Below are 19,395 nucleotides of genomic sequence, written 5' to 3' on the forward strand. Positions count from 1 at the left end.
GTTCGTTGGCGCAAACAATGAAACATACCGCAGTACTACAGCCAATTGGACTGCGTGCGACTCGTCAGGTGTGGAGTCTATGATTAAAGAGAGCTAGTGAGATTGCTTGATTTCATTTAAGATGGGATTCAGTACTTCTTTGCTCATAATCTCAATAAATTCACGCAAATGTCAGACGAAAGGTATAATACACTACCTTTGCCTTTGCTACCATGTGTTGCTAAAGTGTTTCGCGAGAAATAGATCAGATTCACTTATCAGCTCAAGATAGCCTATAAAAAGTCCGTTTGATGATTATGCGTGAAGATACAACCACGGCAATGTGTTTTTCCATTTTTTGCGCCCGCCCAAAAATGCCAATTGCCTAGCGCCCTAGGCACGTGCCTACCGTGCCTATTCGGTAAAACGGGCCTGAAATAAAGGCATATTTTATTTCATTCGTTTCAAAAACACTTCTTAATATATATATAATTATAAATATCATTAGATATGTGTCATATTAGTATCTTATGATATTCATAACTTAAAAAAAAAAAACTCCTTACAAATCACATAACCGGTTAGTACAAACTCCTAGTGTTAATACATATTTTATTTGCTGATAAAATATAAATACACCTAAATAGACTGGTGGTAGTTTTTTGCTTAAGAAGGTTTTCAGGACAGCCAATGAAAAAAGCTTGTATAAATAGAGTATTACGGGAGATATAAGACTTGACCCGGGCCATTGTTCCGAGCTTTTGTGAACAGGCTTTGTTCCTAACTGCAAACAAATTAATGAAAGATCGTTTGTTCGCTTTGTCTCGGGGAATAATTCTGTCATCTAGGTATTAATGTTTAAATTTGTAGAGCCATTTATTTGTTTAGTTTTGTGAAAAGTTCAGAGTATCATATCCACCAATTAGGTTTTTTACCACAACGCTATTGCTTTAAAATAAAATTAGATACTTAAAAAAAAGAAACTGAACAAGTAGTTCTTTAAGAAAATGTAGTTTACACTTTATACCGATAAATGTATATTTTTGTGTAGATTAGTGCTCCACTTGTGTACCATTTTAAAAATGTGTCTGTCTAAAATTTTTAAATTCTAGTCCAGATTAAATGGATTTACAACGCCACAGCTGAGTCTGTGTTGTTGCCCCAAAGAAAAGACAAATACATACATCTCGGAATCCTACTATGCCCCATAAGCAATTACTCTAGCCCTTGTCATAAATATTCCGGCCTAAGTGGTTTATTAGAGTTTACATTGTCCCCAAAAAAAGAAAGAATATGTATATACAAAGATCTGAGAACCCTACTTCGGCTAAAATGATTGTACTTCCAACAATATAAAATTATTTACATAGTTAATGTTTTCTTATTGCTTAAATAAAGATTACTTAAAAGCTACATATAGTATATATACTATATGTAGCTCTATTAAATTTATTTCGGTCTAAAAGTGACTACTTGTGGCTCTTGTAATCTACTTTCAGTATAAGCTATTTCCAGTGTCATAGTTTAGTTTGTTTTGTTTACTAACGAAGAAAATATACGTACATACAGAAAACTGAGAAGCCTATTGCATTAACGAGGGAAATCCTACGAACTTCAAATTTACCTCGGGTATAAGGGAGAAGATTAAGTTATGCAACCTTTCTAAATAATCGTTTATAAGTTACTAAGTTGTTTATTCTTCTAGTTTCGGGCTGTAATTTGGAATATAATGGAGCGACGAGACATGTTGGTATGATTTCTTTGGTTTTCTCTAAGCAATAGTGCATAATACTACGGCAATGAAATCCACCTGCTTGGAGTAATATAGATCATATAGCAATAAAAATATATATAATAATAATAATATTGAAATAATTCACAGTAAGAAGAATACACGTTTTAAAAATGTTGTACTTTTTATTTCTACGATGTAAATTTTGGATTCAAAGAACCCATCATTAGATAATGTTGGTCAAGGTAAATAAATGAAGTAAACACATAAATTAACCAAATTTACGTATGTTTTAACTAGCTTTGTTGCTAAATTTTATATTTTATTTTGTTAATGTTTGATCAATTTTGTGTTTCTTATATTATATCAAAATATTTTTTTGCTTTGTCATTCAATAACGCATTAAGATAAATTTTGTCACTTTTGAACATTTCAAAATGTTCTAAAGTTGACAACAGATGACATTTTTGCATTTGTGTAATATGTCTAGTTTATTTCGATGTATGTTTATCAATGGTCGGGTTTATTTTAATAGTCAGTTTAATTTCAATTAAATTACGTTTTCAATGTTCTTTCATGTTCACTATATCTAGTATTGAAGGACTGGAAGCTTTGTACATTATATTTGTTTTGACAATCGATGCATTTTAATTTGCATTCTCCAACATTGTTAAATGTTCAATGTTAATTTTGGTTTGTTTTATTGATTTTGTTTTATATTAAGGCTAAGGTTGCTTGAAATTTTGAAAGCTATTTGATATCATTGTTTAGAAAATGGTTTGTAAAGTTTGTAGTTATGTTTAGCAAAATAGTCTAATCGAAAGTATTTTTTAAAATGTTCAATCTTACTTCTTATTTTCTAGTTTATTGTGGTCTTCAATGATGTATAAATCATGCTCGGCTTGTGTATAATATATTGGGAAATATATTTCATAATATTTAAAAATTTGTACGTCTCCAATTTAAATTGGGATTTTGTGTAATCTATAGATTATTGATTTGAATTCATCCAGCTTTTAGTGACTTGAGTGATTTGATGAGGCAGGGCTAACTGTGGATGTTGATATTTTGTAAATTTTGAAATTGTGCATTATATGTTGGTTATAATCAAAGTAGTCATAAGTAGAATTTAGACTAGAATGGATTCCATTAAACTATTTTTGTAATTTATCTCTTTATCTTTCATTATATTAGAATAGATAAATGATTTTTTTTAGAATATCCTTAATAATAAATAATTGGTGTAAGGTGTTTGTTTTATCTCATAATATAAAATGTCAGCCAATAATCCAGGTAGTCGTAATCCTATTAGTAATCCTTTATGTTATACATAGTTATTAAACGTAGATTAATTTTGTCCTAAAGTTACTATTATGAGTTCAAACATTTTTTTAAATTTCATGTATATTTAGAATGTTCTATTCTGTACCGTTATTTAGTTTTACTTCATATAATACATATTTTAGCAACCCAGCTACTTGTTACTGGTTAGTATAAGTTACATCCGATGCTCATTCAACTAAATTCTTGGCGGATTGATAACCTATTTGGCACGCGTATTAATTATTTCTCTTGAGAACTTTGTAGCAGCCGAACCTCGCTACCGATACAAAACTTCGCGTGCCTTGTTCGTAAGTAAAAATTTATATTTTCATATCATAAGTTAACCCTTTCATGTGAGACATCTAATTTGAATGTAATGTAAAGTAAAATTATATCTTGTAAAGTAACTTAACTTGGATGTGTTTTATTTGCCAGATCAACATGCATAATATTTGTGGCGATGTATTTCTGACGAGACCACGTTGCCGTGATTATAAGTCTCAATAAATGGCTAATACCGTCGCGATTTTGTTTTAGGCGAGTTGCAGTTCGCTCTTCGAGCTCACTTCTTGAGTTCAAGCCCAATTACTTCATGCTGCATTGCCGAACCAAGATTGCTGACGCCTGCGTTTGTAAGTCAAGTTCATCGTAAAGGGAAGTTATTTTTTAGTTAGTTTTATTAGTTATGAATTTCGAAGGTACAATCCAGAGAACATTGGAATATTTAGGCTCATCCCATTGTATCATATTTTAGTTAATTCGTACTCTATTTGGCAGCAACGTGGCAATACTTTATTTTATTTTACCAACTGTAAGTGGTGATTTATTTTTATTTACCAATATTAAACATATACGTAAACTTCGAATTTCAAATATTCATTACTTCGACTTCAGTGGTATCCAACCAAATGTGTATTGTCCATTCGATACACATATTAATGCGCCACTCTGCTTTTAATGTGCCTAGATTGCCATTAAACTTAGAGAAACTGAGTGAAAAGCGAAAATGCCTGCCATTAAGTTAGAGTTTCTCATAAAAAGATGAGTTAGTGTATGAACCTAAATCCACGGGGATAGAATTAAATAAGATTTTTATTATTAATGCACTTAGAAAGTCCTTAAGACAATGTTTAAGAGACAATGTTTCACCTACTCCAAATAGCCTATTATTAATAGATGATGGTGTGGAAGTGAAACACCTCAGTGAAAAATTAATGTGTTAGAAAATGGGTGAAGTAAATGAAATAATCAAAGTTCTTCCTTAGAATTTACCAAATATCAACAAGAGTGTAATCATTTAAAGAACCGTTTATTTTCACACAGCCTACTAAAGTGAAGTACTGTACGTAGTGAAACTGTGTGCCTTGAAGTGTAGGCTAGTGACTATTGAGGAACGATTAGCTAAGAACTTGCGACCAAATGTGGATGTAGGATAGCTTAAGAAACTAGAAGCTAGATTAAATGACTCAATACAACAGGATGAGGCTATTTAGGAAGCAGTATAAAAATCTAGCACAGCTTAACCCAAAGGAGAGAATAAATAGGCCCCATTTCTGTGCAACCAACAACTATGCAGCGTACTACCAGTACTCCACGCGCGCGCCTCTTGTCCGCGAGTTGCAGTTCGCTCTTCGAGCTCACTTCTTGAGTTCAACTCCAAATTACTTCGTACTTTTGACTTCCAGTCTACTAATCTTCCCCTTTTCCGACTACAGCTGCATTGCCAAGAATGCTGACGCCCGCGTTTGTAAGACAAGTTCATCGTAAAGGGAAGTAATGTTTGAAGTTAATAATCATTAATTTGGAAGGTACAAAGCATAGAACATTGGAATATTTAGGCGCATCCCATATTATCATATTTTAGTTCATTCATACTCTATTTGGCAGCAACGTGGCAATACTTTATTATTTTAATTTTACCAACTAGAAGTGGTGCTTTTATGTTTATTTTCCACTATAAAACATATGCGTGAACTTCGAATTTCGAGTATTCATTACTACGACCTCTGTGGTATCCAACCCCATCTGTATTGTCCATTCAGTACAATTCTCTAAAATTATCTTTCATTATAGGTAAAGATTCTTGGATTAGAACATTTATGTATCAATCTTTTACATAAAAGTATATATGTATGTACGTATGAATATATATATTTACATACATATGTGTGTGTGTGTGTGTGTGTGTTTGCGTGTGCGTGTGTGTGATATATATATATAGCATTAATCTTGCAAATTACGTCAATGCTGATTTTCAGGCTTAAGTTTTTTTTCAAAATTTCTAATGTTCTTTAATTTCGCTGTCCGAATATTTTGCTAAATTATAAAAAGGAGCACTATGTCACTAGTCAGTTCCACGTCTCTGCCTGTTATAGCTTTATGTTCGTTATACAAACTGCTTTGTTTGTCGTTATGTTAATCATTACTCCCAACGATTGAATGTGTTATTTAGTCATTCGGCTTTTTAATGGAAATAAACGTTCTCCTGCTGAAACTTTCCAACAGGTTGTTTAAGTTTACAGCAAGGTTGTGATGAACGATGGAAACGTGTGAAAATGGTTTACGATTGAAATAAAGGAGGTACAACTGTTCATGATCAAGAAAGAGCTGGATGGTATATTGTCATGAATTTAGATACAAAAGGTTTATAAGGGTATTCGCCATAACAGGCGCTTAACTATTGACGAACCTCTGCAGAAAAATTCCACAAGTTTCAAGGTCTGTAGTTTAAAACATTGTTACTAATAAACTCTGTTACGAAAAATATGTTCGTGATGGGTGCCAAATATGTAAAACTTTGGAAAATAAATCAAAGCGTAAAGCACGTTATTTATCCTTATTGAAACACTATCACAAGAATGGTAATGAGTTCTTAAGTCACATTCTGACTGGAGATGGGTTAAATCAGTACATATATGTAATCCTTACTTCAGATACCGTTACTGGACGATTTTCAGTACAAATACTGGATACTTAAATTCAGTATTTCAGTACTGGTAACATTTTAAATATTAAATATTCTAAATCAGTATTTCAGTGTATGTATAGTTTGAAATACTAGAAAACTTTAAATCAGTATTTCCGTAATTGTAACGCTTAAAATACTTATTATTTTCCCTAAAAAACAAAGAGTTTTGAAAATGCTTTGATGTAATTTATAGTAGCCTACTCAAAAGTACAACGCAATTATATAAAAGATTTATAAATATAATGTATTATTATTAAAAAGTTTATACTTTTTGTGATGTAATCAATGAATTGTAAGATAAATTGTACCTCTGCTTCTTTGAATAGCGTCCTTACACGGTATTTTATTAAGATAATGAAAATAAAATTATATTTTATAAGTAATTTTAATTTTCTCTGAGGCAATTTTGGTACATTACATACATACAAACTGTGTTAGTTTCGTATTGTGAAAAATATGAAAGAAACTGTCGTTTGAAGTAAAAATGTAAAATATCTAATCATATTATATATAATTAAATAATTTTAACTCAATGTATTATATAAACAGTTTTTAATAATACATTTATTACTTAAAAATATCATACCGACACCAGGGTTGATAAGTGAGATTATATTATGAATTAGCAATATGTTCGGCAATGTAACTAGAAATTAAAAACGAGACAGGAGGCACGCATTCGTTAATTATAGAAAAAAAACATCACAATACAAATACATTAAATCTCTATAGCATATATCTACCGGATTTGTGAACTAAAAACCACGCCAGGATTTATCAGATAGGCCTACTGGACAAATGTATACCTAAATATCACAGTAATGACAAAACCACTCAAGACTGTGCATATTATTTAAACTGTTCCCATTGCCCTAATTCTTCCTCTGGAGGGGCTGGCAGGGTATTTACCAAAATATTTACAGAGCGATACCTGAAATCTAAATAAAACTGAAATGTACTAGTTATCACAAAATTCTACAACACATAGTATTCCCTTTATAAAGTAGATCATGTAACTCTAACTATGGAATGGATTTCTAACTTTCGGATTAGTTTTGTTACATACATAGTTTTTGTGAATAATGACGTAATGATGTGAATCACTAACGTAGTATAAAATCAAATTTTATTTGATTCAATTGAATACAATATGTATTTTACTTGTACATTTAAAATAACATGTGTTTGTTTGTGTATTGACGAATATTTCTCATTTTAGAATCCAAGGATTAAATTCAACATGTTGAAGACACTGGGCATTTGCTCACAATATTGAATATAAAGGTAATAGTACTTTAAATAGTCGATAGTAAATTATTTGCTGTATTTTAATCATAATAATAGTTAGTTACGATCCTTCACTGGAATTAGGGAACACAAAATGTTATGTACAGTTTGGATGGTTCTTTGGATTAACGTTTTATTTTACTAAACCTATAAATAACACTCTTTCACTGAATGATGTATATATCAACAAACATGTTCTACACCAAGCCTACTCTCTCCACAATGGATCTGCGTTTTGTAGCAGCAAGGCTTTGATAAATTATTCTAACTGTAACAGCTTTATTTGTTAGTCTCTCTGTGATGAGTTGAGGCTAGCCCTACTTGACGGTTAGGTGTTCTCTTAAGTGTAACTGCACTATCAGCCAGTTCTGTTATTCTGTTAAAATCTGGTCAAAGTGAGTTTAAGTAAACAATTAATACAAAATTTTGGCTTTCTTATCGTTGGTACATTCGTACAAAGCATACGCGTTCAACAATATGTTGTAAGTTATTAACTATTGTGGTTTTTAAATAAACATTGGAGCTTACATTCCTCTCCATACAGACTGTATCGAAGTGGAAATGCCTGAAACATTAAAGTTAAATAATATTAGTATAAAAAGTTCAATGGAGCGTTTACTAAAATACTTTGCATTATTTTTTATGTACGGTACGTAACCTTAGTTAATCTATTGTTGTGTTTAAAGTTAACCAGAATATTGGAACCTATAGTAAAACTTTTATGATAGTTTCAAAGCAGTTGTATGGAAATTTATCTAAACCTTTTTCTACATACTTTTACAAAATTATAGATATTCATCTTTCTAGTTTTAAGATCATCAAAACTAACATTTTAATCTTGGTATATAAATTTGATTAAAAAAATACTTTACAACAACTTTATGTATCGCTTGGAGCCATACGATTATGAAAAAAGTGTTGTAGTGCTAGCAAAGTCTACTCATTTACTTGATACTGCTCTACATTCAGTATTACTGAATAGCGGTGTGTAGTCCAAAAAACACTATTTAAACGCAGATTAAACTAGCATTTTTTTAAATTTTGGACCACATAGAACTTCGCTTTTTAAATAATGTGGCTGCAGGTAAATTTCGTTTATCTTTTAGGGATGCACATAGAGATCCTGACCTTAACTGGAAAATTCACATCAATCAGCTATGTAGAAAATTAAACCGTTGCATTTTTTCTCTAAACATCTATTTGTATTCTTAAAGAAATCTTTTCTTAAAATGGTGTATTATACTTATTTTTTCCATATGGTATCCTCCTCTAGGTAACTTCAGTGTGCTGCTCTTTAAACCGTATTGCATAAAATGGCTGTGAGGGTGATTTGTGGTCTCGGCAGCCGGGACAGTGGCCGAGAAGTATTCATGAACATTTTATTACCCTTTTATCCTTACTCATAAGTTCAATGTGTGTGTTCACTTTAAAATATCCCATCCTTTCCAGAACATAAACATCATTAATCCACCCGATTCAAACCTGCCGTATAGTGCTAATGAATCACCATTAATTCTTTAATAAAACAATCACGTATTATATTGGGCCAAAATAACAAAATAAATACTATACGATTATAACGATTTTCCATGCAATTTGTCATTGTTAACGAGCAATTAAAATTCTGTGTATTAAAATTGTATTTGCTTCTTATACGTTATGGCCCCGTCTGTATCTATTTCTTCTCCAATGCGATTTATTACCAGCTATTTTCGTTCAGTAACCGTTAGCGATAGTTTCGATTTAAAAATCAATTTTAAAAGTAGCAGATACGCAAAAAGTACCTATTACGAACCGTAGCGCTATTCACGAGTACGATGTTTACGGCGCAACAGAAAGTACTATTGTCTGCGGTACATAGAATTGAAATCTATCCTTACTGTGCGGCTCGTTTTCGAGTTACGTATCGAGATCAGAGTTCGTCAAATGACAAAACAGTTTGTCGGTGTTCTACCCTGTTTCGTGACACATGAAGTGTGTTTTAAGAACATTAAACTGGCCAGCCAAGAAGGAGTGATAACTTAGTGAAAGATTTCCGTCAACATTGCTTCTGAAGCCAGTCTTATGCGATATTGTTGGATTCCTTCGAATTTATCGATACTTGTTTTTGCCGGTTAGTTTTATTTTGTATGTCAATGACACAATTTATTATTATTTATTCGTAATATAAATAATTTCACTTCATATACTTTAGCCAGCAGTCTGAGTAATGCCCCAAATAGCTTTGCTGGATTTAGTTTGCATGAGCTTACGAAGCCATAATATCCGTAGGGATGTTGTATTTTTCTGCAGAAGACTTATTAGACGTCAAAAGTTTTTTTACAATCCAAATAATATTAAACTGCGAAAGTGCCTTTGGTTGTTTGTTTTGTTTTCACACGTAACTGTAATTAAATTGTACATCGACATACTTAAGTACCCTGTTATAATATAGGGTAATATATTTTTTCTTATCTCAAAAATCCCTCTTTGCTATGCCCCACTGGTGAGTAGTGCAGGGAAAAATCCCATATTTGACTATAAAGTTTGTGGAATATTATAAAATATTCCTGTACAATTGAATAAAATAGTCTGTGTAAACATTGACTTATGACAGCACAACCACATGTTTAATTAATTTAACCACTATTTTAAATTTGTTTACTTTTGTTTTTATAGAGCAATTTGATAATTTCTCATACCAACCACTGTTAGGCACAGAGTAAGAAAATCTTCAGATAAGAACAGTTTGATAACTTTTCAGATATCTTTTGATAACTATATAATTTTAACGGCATTTTTTCGCGAATATTAAGTATGCAGTGCTTGGTCAGTAATGTAATGATAGACAAAGTTACTATCACTAACTTTTACTATACATTTTAAGACTGTTATAAAACCCATCTTAATTGGCTTTTTCCAATTATATTCTTAATTGGGAGACAAGAAAAATATAAAATATATAAATACACACTCTTTGACAGATTTTGCTGAATGCAAGACAAACTTTACGTTGACGTCGTAAATATAATTCACTCGAACCACAAGTGCTCATTCGCGTCCAAACCCTTCGAAGTTGCATACGAATCCCTAGTAATAGTCAATATTTTATAATTTCTTTGTATATTTATTCATTTATAGGTATAATATTATAACAATGTATATGCAACAGTAAATATGCAAATATATTTATTACAACAAACACTAATCGGAATACGTACAACACTAAATTGAACATTTCCATTAGTCAATTATCAATAACCAGTGAACTAATCTACATCAAAGTTCAGCCATTAGGGGGTTCATTTGTCTTTCACAGTTGTCACGTTAATACCTCCCGCAAGAATTGGTTATCCATATTCTGTACTGTATCTACGAGTATCCCATAGGACACAGAATAACTTACACCTATATGTGGTACCTGGTACCGTATTGTGTTATAACTTTTGGTGGAGTTGGTTGCCCTATAATTGTAGAATTTAATTTTCTACTTTTGTATTATAGTTGTTCTGCAATTACCACTTCCTGCATTTTCCATTGAGTAACTCGTAAATTAATTGTGATTTTGCACTGGAAATGTAAAAATTTCAAAATTTTATTTAATATACTGCCCGAGAAAGTCCCTGTTATGGCTTAAAAAGTTTACGGAACTGATATAAAAAATATAAATTATTTATAGATTTATATGTATTCGTTTTACGATGGAATTTGCGTTTAAGGTAATAAATACATAAATAGATACAACATAATCGTTTAATCAGAAATGTCTAAAATACGTTGCGGTATTTTATTACGTACTTCAACCAATATTTGTACCGCGAAGAAAATATTTTGGTTTTAGTGTATGTAATTATAAATATTTTTCTTTCAGTCTATAAGCAATAATAAAAAATCCGCATATTTCAATTACACTTCACATAAAACATGTTATCCTACTGAGGAAAGTTATGTAGAGTTTTAATTGCAAGTTATAATAGCGTTGTATACAATTACCGTAGAAATATATATTTATGTAAATATACTAAGAAATATAAACTAATAAAATATGCTCGTCCTAAATTTAAATTTTCATTGTAACACATTTCAAATAGAAAACAACATTTAAACTTAAATAATAACTTTTATTATCAAAATAGTTTTTGGGATTAATAGCAAAATACAAACTTTCGTTCACTTATCTTAACATTTCAAACTTTTTAATTTATGTTTTAATACCCAACAATCCCTAAGTTTTTAACGTCATGGGTTAAACCTAATATATTCCGATTTTAATCTTTAAAAATTTAAAGTTTTGACCTGTATTGTCAGGATAAAACCTGGTAAACGTTTGCATGCAGGTCAAGAGGGTGATGATGAAATTAGTTTAGATTAAAACTATTTCTATTATACGCATTATTAATACATTACTCGACATACCGTACGCTTTATTAATTAGATTATTACACATCCAAGTTATCGTACCTATGTTTATTTTGATGTAAATGATATAAGAGTGTTATAGCTAATAGTATTACTCGAAACAATCGTATCAATTAACTCTACGGCTTTATTTTCTTAGATATATTTTTTATAAAGTTTAGTGCATTTAAGTATATAATATTGTTCGATCGTTTACTGCAGTGAATAGTTTTTTAAATTAGGAATTTTAAAAATACACAGGAAATGCTAACCTTAAAGTTCCTTAAAAGTTATAACTCAAGTCTTAATTGGCTTCTAAATTTTTGCGTGAGAAAATAAGCGTGTTAATTATTTGGCACTGGGTTAATAATTAAGGATTAAAAGAAAAATATTTTGTTTATTATCTAATAATAATTATTAGAACTGTATAATTCAATATTGAATAAATAGCACCGTACAATAATAATCATCTATTAACATGAATGCAGTGTTTATGTTCTATTCTAATTTTAATGATACACTTACTTGTTTCGATATATTAAAATTACACATTATTAGAAAAATTACATTTTAAAGGAAATTTAATTGGTACATATAAACAAGGTATGTAAGTGAAGATTTTTAAATCCCTTTAAACTCTAAGTCTTTTTCGTTGAATTACTACTGCTTTGCAGGTCCTCAAGTTTTAAAGGTTTTAAGAAGTCGGCTGGCTTAAACTTTTAACTCCACAAATTGACAATTACAGAACTTGATTAACATTTCAATTGGCATTTTTCTTCTAATTGGGAAATCAGCCTGAATGTACGAAACGCTGCTTCTTTACATATAATATCAGGTTCAGGGATATTGTAACCATCATTATATTTTAATATATTGCTATTTTTTATATTTTAATCTATTAAAGCTAGCGAATGCAGTATAGGAACTGACTTAGATAGCTTTATTTCTAACACGTTAATATACATTTAATACATTTAGTGAAAGTAACTCTTATGCTGTTACGTTTTCCCAGTTTTAAATTCGATTCTATATGATCAGAAACAGATTTTGAATTTATTTATTAACATATTATTTGGCCGTTTTTCACCTTATTATATTCATTTAGATCCTCATATATTGTTTTCTTATTTATTTTTGTCCAAACTTGGATTTTTCCAACTCGACCGATTTAAACTTTTAACTGTATAAGTATTATAATTTATACATAACACATGAAAAATCTAAATTTCATTAAAATATACATCAGCCACATAAGAATCAATACCATATTATAATATAGTTTTGAGTTATGTTTAAATAAGGCAAAAGACGTTCCGTATACTTATGTAATTCTAAAACTTAATCCAACAAGGAGAAATGCTTTAAACAATTTAAACGAACCTGTAATTAAGCCATATAGCTCATATGTGGAATAACTTGTTATTTAAAGAAATACATTTCTTCAATGTATACTGAAATACTGAACAGTAGTAAGTCACAAAATAACATAAAGAAAATAATCTAACAGATTAAAATTTGAGGGAAGAATGATTGTTTTCTAATACAATTATACATTTTGTATATAAATGAGAAATATTTCTTGTTAATTGTTCAATATTTAATTTAATATAGATAAGCATAATCTAGCCCCAGACGCATTTAGGTATAAGAGAGAGAGAGGGAGCGTGGTCCCAAATCAGTCGTCCGCTGTTCCAATCAGCGCCACCACCCCCTGTTTTTTATTATTAATTTTTAACTTCTGCCCCGTACATTTTTTGGTCCTCCGGGCCGGATTATTGTGAATCAGTCCTGTAGATTACAGTAATTTGTGTTGTAATTAATTAATTGTAACAGGCGTCGTTACGCCATTTTGAATCTGCTCGATACGACGCTACCGGCTTGTATGGTGGCGCTGCGAACGTGTTTGTACTGGTAACATTGTTTCTTCTCTCGCCGCAACTGGATCGTTGACGTCAACAACTATTACGTAATTGTCCGTAGGCAGTCTAATTTTACGACCGCCCCTCAACAGCTGATGGCCCGATCGATACTTGAATGCACGGGCCTCCGCTGCAGTCAGCTGTACCGGTTTTTTGATACTGCATTTCTCTCGCCGTAACGGAACTCTGTTTATATCTCTGAATAGAGACTCGGACACGAGTCCACCCATACTCTCTCTCACATTAGTAATGTACTAGTAATGTATTTAGTTAACAACAGGGCAATATCTGGTTTAGTTAATTGACCACTCTTTCTTTGATAGTATTAATTAACTCACAATAAATTCTCCATTCCATTAATGTAACTTTGTGCTAGTGGAAATTTAATTGTTCCTTGTAATTGTTTCTAAAGCAATATATTGCTCACTATTCAATTTGCTATTGAATAACATTTCGCTTTGTTCCATTGTAATTTACTTGTTAAATAAGCAACCAATTAATTGCCATTCTAAGTTCTCATGTCAATTTAAGATTTAACTTGAACTGATATTGCTCTCCTTTTCATTTCAATTATATCATTGTTTGTTTCATGTTCTAGCGTAAATTTATGTTAAGAAGTGTTAGATTAACTCTCTGATCGATAGTAATTGGTGATTGTAGGTCAATTCTATGGTGTACTCTTGCCAAATTATTGAAAGCAACATTTCTTATCTCTAACCTACATATTAGCTACTTATTTTCTCTACACTCCATTGTATTTTGTCAATTTTATTTTAAAAGGTTCATTCACCGTTCTCTACATTGTGTCTCTTTATCAACCTGATTAACTTAGGATATCTCTCACGGGTTACTTAATTGTTTTAATAACAATTACTCACTGTCTCTCTCTTATATTATTTTTACTAATAATTGCTCCATTTAAAATATTTTCTCGCCTTAGGGTTACATAACATTGGTACTTAGATTAGCTATTAAGGTAGCTTAGTGGACATACCGGCACTTAATGTAATCTAATTTTGTCTTATCTCAACTTAACTTGTTCCCCCCTTTCGCTTACATTGATTTGTTTACATTACGGTATCCCTCCATTGTTTTTTAAATTATCTTTGTTAATTGTCTCATTTTATTGTTTTGTGGCACTATCGGGAAACCTTTGGTAATTCTCATTTGTTAAAACTGCTTTGCCCCTTTTCGATATCACAATGGCTCCAAGGAATTCAAATACGAAACTTATCGTAAATCAACAGATCTTATCAAATCTCGTTTTGCTTCTCTTAACGAAACCGTCACGAAAATCACTACCAGCGCTCCACCTTTGACACCAGTTCAAATCAGACAATTAAACACAGTGTTCGCGGAACTAAAGAAGAAACGCGCGGACTTTGAACTTAACCTTCAACGTGTCATCGAAGGTGACAGTGAAGCAGCGGATCAAGATTACTCTTTCCAAAGATCAGGAATGAGGTTAACGACCTATATGTCGCTATTTCTAGCTTGATCGAGGTTCATCTTGTCACTGAACCCACAACTCCCGCGTCCTCATCACATTCTGATCATCCCGCGTTGTTCCCCACGACGGTAACTGGAGTCCAAGTTGCCTAAATTAAACTTACAGACGTTTGATGGTTCTCCTATGAAATGGATTTCATTTATCAACCTGTTTGACACTACAGTACACCGCAGTGCTTCACTCTCTAACGTCGCTAAGTTCCAGTATTTACTGAGCATATTGGAAGGCGAACCTCTGAACTTAGTGAAGTCGCTCAATCCTCACCCCCGCCAATTACCTCATTGCTTATCAGTTGTTGCGGGACAGATATCATAACATACGCCCGCCTCACTACTCTCCATCTAAATTATATACTTGACATGCCCGCAGTCGCTAGGCAACAATGCTAAACAACTTAGAGCGTTCATAACAACATTTTATGAACATTCAGAGTCCTTGAAAGCCCTGGACTGTGATATCGCCTCTGATAATCCTCTATTGTCAGCTCACTTGTTGCGCAAACTTGACAGCAAAACTGTCCAGAAATTGGAACAGTATCGTGTGAGTCCCAAAGAGAGCCTGGCGCCGCTCCGCATTCCCTCCCCAAGGTCACGGAGATTATAACATTTTTAAATCTGGAATGCTCCCAGATTGAAGACGCTAGCCTTCACACCCACTCTGAGACGAAAATACTGTCTACCTCTTCCAGACCGAGGGTTGAAAAGCGTGTTCAGTTCGCCTCCCCCAAGCAAATGAATTTGTTAGCTACTGACGCTAAAATTAATTCAAACTACGAAGCTCTTTGTTTTTGTTGCCGGAAATCTGGGCACAAAATTTACCAATGTCCTCTGTGTTTAAGGACAAGTCTCCAAATGAGCGGTACAAACCTCGTTAAAGGTAACCAGCGGTGCATTTCATGCTTGGGAAATCATCCGATTAAAGAGTGCAGATCCAAGAACACATGTTCGACTTGCCACAGGAAACACCATTCGCTTCTGCACTTTAATAACAGCGCCAGATAGGCCTAGCTCTTCCGCCACTGCGCCTCTACCCCCCCCCACCCCCGCTAGCTGTCAACACAACACAGACTTGTGCCGCGCGCTCCACCTCTCTCACTGAAACAAGCACCGTGCTGCTCTGTACAGCACTGGTCAAACTCACTGCCCACAATGGCCAGTCATATATTTTCCGCGCCTTATTGGATTCTGGCAGTATGTCCGACTTTGTTTCTGAGCGTGCTGCTCAGCTGTTAGGCTCACGTCGCCAGCCTTCCAACCTCACTGTCATTGGGTTAGCCCAAAACATGACTAACACCAGAGGGTCACTAGATCTCAATCTTGAAACATTATCGGGACACTTAATTGCCCAAAACCATTCCTTCCATGTACTGGAAAAAATCTCTCTCGAACTTCCGCGGGTAGAACTTAACCCGGAAGTACTCATGCGAACAAAATCTTTTGTTCTCGCGGACCCGACCTTTGGCAAGCCTGGTCCAATCGATGTCCTCATCGGCAACTCTCTCTTCCCTCAACTGCTTACCAATGAGCGACACTCTCTCGGGGCGAATATGCCTTCTGCTCTTGGCACTATTTTTGGATATGTGATTGTTGGAAGTGCGCCGTGTCTCTCTACCGCGCAAAGAACCTCTATAATCTCGCCATCTCTCTCCTCTCGACCACAGATACTGACCTCCACTTCCTCCCTTCAACGATTTTGGACACAGGAAGAACTTCCGATCTGTAGTAAAAAATCGGAAGAAGAAATCGCGTGTGATAAACTGTTTGAGACATCGCATACACGTGACTCGGAAAGGTCGCTATGTAGTCAAGCTTCCCTTTGTTGACAACCTCGCCCACACTAAATTGGGAACGTCAAGGTCAACCGCCGCTCATCGCCTGGAGTCTATGGAGAGGCGGATCCACGCCAGAAATAACTCCCCCTGAAGGCGCTCTATATCGAGTTCATGACCGAGTACGAGGCGCTCGGACACATGAAATGTCTTCCCCATCCTGATTTATCTGCTCCGCATTATTTTCTCCCACATCATGGGGGTAGTGAAAGAGTATAGTAGCACTACCAAGCTTCGTGTTGTTTTTTGACGCCAGTGCCAAGACCGGCTCAGGCCTATCCCTCAACGACGTACTTCTCACCGGTCCAAAGTTACAAAATAATATTTGTGATATCCTTCTCCACTTCCGGCTGAAAAATTTTTTGTTTTTTCGTGCGACATCCGGCAGATGTACCGCCAAATTAAGATTCATCCAGACGACCAAAGGTATTCAGCTCATCCTTTGGCGTGAAAACCCCTCCCTTCCGCTCTCTACTTACCAGCTGACCACGGTGACGTATGGTATGAACTGTTCACCCCTACCTCGCCATAAAAAACTCTCCGACAATTGACACAAGATGAAGGTTCCAATTTCCCTCAGGCAGCTCACATTCTGAAAACATCATAGCTATGTGGACGATTTGATAGCCGGAGCGTCCACTGAAGACGAAGCTCTCCAACTTCAACATCAGCTGATCGAGCTTCTCCGCTTAGGCGGCTTTGAACTGAGGAAATGGGTTTCTAATTGCCCAAAATTACTTCAACCATTGCCTGCCTGCCTCTCATCAAGAATCCCCTGTGTTTCTTCAACCTTCGTCGGACCCTCTGTTCTCCATCTTAGGTATCCATTGGTCACCTGTGACAGACTGTTTTAAATATAACCTCAACTTCACATGTGATGCCCCGACTAAGCGGAAAGTGCTAAGTCTGATCGCTCGGATTTACGACCCGTGCGGTTTTTTTGTCCCCTTGCATAATGATAGCAAAGCGCTTCATGCAAGTGTTGTGGACTTCCGGTGTATCTTGGGATGAACCCTTGTCTCCGGACCTCGCGCTAAAATGGCGAGACTTTGTGATCGACTTAAAAAACATTGTTGAAGTGTCGATCCCTCGGCCGATAATGGCCACCCCCTCTAGCTCATGTGAACTACATGGTTTCTCGGACGCATCCGAGACCGGTTACGCCGCTGTTGTGTATATAAAGGGTGCATAAAACACTGATAGTTGAAGTGAGTGTGACCCAAATAATTTCAAAAACTCGTGCTGCCCGCTAAAAAACGAGTAACTTTGCCGCGATTAGAGTTGTGCGCGGCTCACCTCCTGGCTAATTTAGTTCATTATGTACAGTCTCAGTATTCCAGTGTATTAAGTATTGACTCTACAACTTTGTGGTGTGATTCGACTGTGACTCTGTCCTGGATACATACTCTCCCTTACCGCCTCAAAACGTATGTAGGCGAATCGTGTAGCTCAAATCCAAGAGCTCATTCCTCCCTCTTCTTGGCGTCATGTGTCTAGTGCTGACAACCCTGCAGACTGTGCTTCTCGTGGGATCCTCCCTTCGGAACTTGTTCATCACACTCTTTTGGTGGCACGGACCCTTGTGGCTGCAACTACCTCCTCCAGATTGGCCCACTTCCAGTTTTCTCCGCTCGATGATTCTTCCTTGGACGAGTTGAAGCCCGTTCCGCTGTCCGTCTTCGTTGCAGCCTCCCAGCCTCCTTGGGATCTACTCACTCGTTTCTCCTCCTGGACCAAGCTGCTCCATGTGTTGGCGTATCTCCTCCGGTTCGTCTCTCATAGCCGCCGGCAAGAACATCATGTGGGTCCTCTTTCTGTCGTCGAGGTGCGAGCTGCTCAACTTCGCCTCTTCCAATTAGTTCAACGAGAATCTTTTTCCTGATGACCTGGCAGCCCTTCGAGACAACAAGAACTGCTCCATCAAGCTACAGCGCCTTGCTCCCTTCATTGATGCTGAAGGACTCCTCCGTGTTGGTGGTCGACTAAAGCTTGCTGACTTGACGGAAGAAGTGCGCCACCCCTGTATTTTGCCTAAATCTCACCATGTTGTTAACTTACTAATAGACCACACTCACCTACAAAACTTACATTCAGGGGTTCAATTAACCATGTCCCTTTTAGCCCAGCATGTCTGGATTCTCTCTGCTCGTAGTGTGGTGCGCTCGCGCATTTTTTCAATGCCTCCCTTGCTTTAAACAAAGACCCAAGCCTTTGTTCCCTCTCATGGGTGATCTACCCAAAGCCCGCATAATTCCCGCTCGACCTTTCTTGTCGACAGGCATTGACCTATGGTGGTCCCTTCAACGTCAAGATTCACAACCTCCGCTCTATCCGACACACTAAAGCTTACATCTGTCTCTTTGTGTGCCTAGTGACTAAGTCTGTTACATATTAGAAGTCGCCACTGATCTGTCCACGGACGCATTTATAGCCGCACTCACACGTTTTGTTTCACGTAGAGGCCTATGTACC

The sequence above is a fragment of the Homalodisca vitripennis genome, chromosome 1 (assembly GCF_021130785.1).
Source record: "Homalodisca vitripennis isolate AUS2020 chromosome 1, UT_GWSS_2.1, whole genome shotgun sequence".
NCBI lineage: Eukaryota > Metazoa > Arthropoda > Insecta > Hemiptera > Cicadellidae > Homalodisca > Homalodisca vitripennis.